This window comes from Heteronotia binoei, chromosome 7 (genome assembly GCF_032191835.1).
Source record: "Heteronotia binoei isolate CCM8104 ecotype False Entrance Well chromosome 7, APGP_CSIRO_Hbin_v1, whole genome shotgun sequence".
NCBI classification, from domain to species: Eukaryota; Metazoa; Chordata; class Lepidosauria; order Squamata; family Gekkonidae; genus Heteronotia; species Heteronotia binoei.
In genome coordinates, this window is record NC_083229.1 from 51,355,122 (window position 1) to 51,356,709 (window position 1,588).

The following is a 1,588-nucleotide window of genomic DNA, read 5'->3' on the forward strand; positions in this document are numbered from 1 at the left end:
GTGTTATATTGGAGTGATTCAAGTTACTTCAGCATAACCTGTTTGCAGACACTCTCTCTCTCATTCTCTCTCTGTGTGTAATAGAGATACATAGAAAAGATCAAATGCTGTCAGGGAAATGCACTGTAAGTGACGAGAACCAAAACCTTACAAAAATAGAATGGTGGTAGTGTGTCATAAAGTTTAAGAATTCAAGATGGAATGTTCAGCAATTGCCATGAAGTTGCTGGTGAAAAGCTTATAGATGGACAAGCTGCTTTCAGGCCTATCCATGTGATACATTTTGGATCTGAAAGGTCAGGATGAATGCATGCATCCTTAGAGAGGCTCACAACACCTTTTAAAACAATAGCTTTCAAAACAATAGAATGAGCTCTGACTCAAAGTCCTACAATCTATATAAAGGTTTCAATTCACTTCACTGGGAACAGAACATATATGGTTATAGCTGTTCTGATGTGGTTCAGTCCTGGTACAGTAAGCAGATATCTAATCCTCACCATACCTTTCAACATGTCTCCGTGTGGGCCCCACAAGATTTGCTGTGGTGTAAAATAGGACTGTGTTTTTCTGAGATTATGAAAGTCATCAGACACCAATTTCCTTGGTAAATAAGTAAACATAAGTAAACATCAGTGCTTGGAGACATATATTTTGGGCTCTTAAAAAAAAAACCCTGTAGATTTTAAGTTCTGAGCTGTGGGCTTTTAAAAAAAATGACTCTGCTTATTGTACAGTTTTGAAAAGTGGACAGGCAGTTAGGAGGCTAAGCAACCTCAGTTTAATGCAGAGTTTGACCTTGGCCTCTCACTTAAGGCAAAGTCCCTGAAGTACAAGGTTATAATGTTAAATGTTCTGCCCTTTTGTACAGCTGGAACACTGCAAAGGCCACAATGCCAACTTACTCACACTGTCTATTCCTATACACAGAAAATGTGGCCACCCTTAAGACATTTGTATTTCTGTCTGTTAGTTGAAATATATGTGAACTGGCATAAAGAAATATTTCTTATATATTGTAGAGAGGAGAGGCAACTTCTTTAAAGCCTAAAGGGAAGTTTATAAGCTTGCCAAAAATGTGAACGGCATGAAAAATGTTTTGCAAATGTGCTTTAAAAGGAAGGAGAAAAACAAACTCTTCGATATCAAGGGGGGAATATTTAGCTACTGTGTCTGATGCAATCCCTCGGGTTAGATCAGAACCTACGGAAAAATAAAACTAAATAAAACTCACTACGCCCAAAATGACTTAAACATCAGTGCTGTATACTTTAAGACCTTTCATAAACACTGCCTACATGATGATCTACTTCTATTAAAGTCAATGGTTGTTTTCAGTCAAGATCCAGGAAAGCAGTGATGGCTGTATAAGAAGGTCCATAATATGGTTAATGCACCATTGGGATAAATAATAATTTAGACAATAGATTTTCTCAGTATCCTAGCATCAACTCATCAAATTGAAACTAAAGAACTGTTAATGGAAAGAAAACAGCCACTATCAGTAATCCATAAGCATATGCACACATTTTTAAAAATCTTTTCAGCAGTTTCCTGCAATAGTAGAATGCCATCTTTTGATTTACTT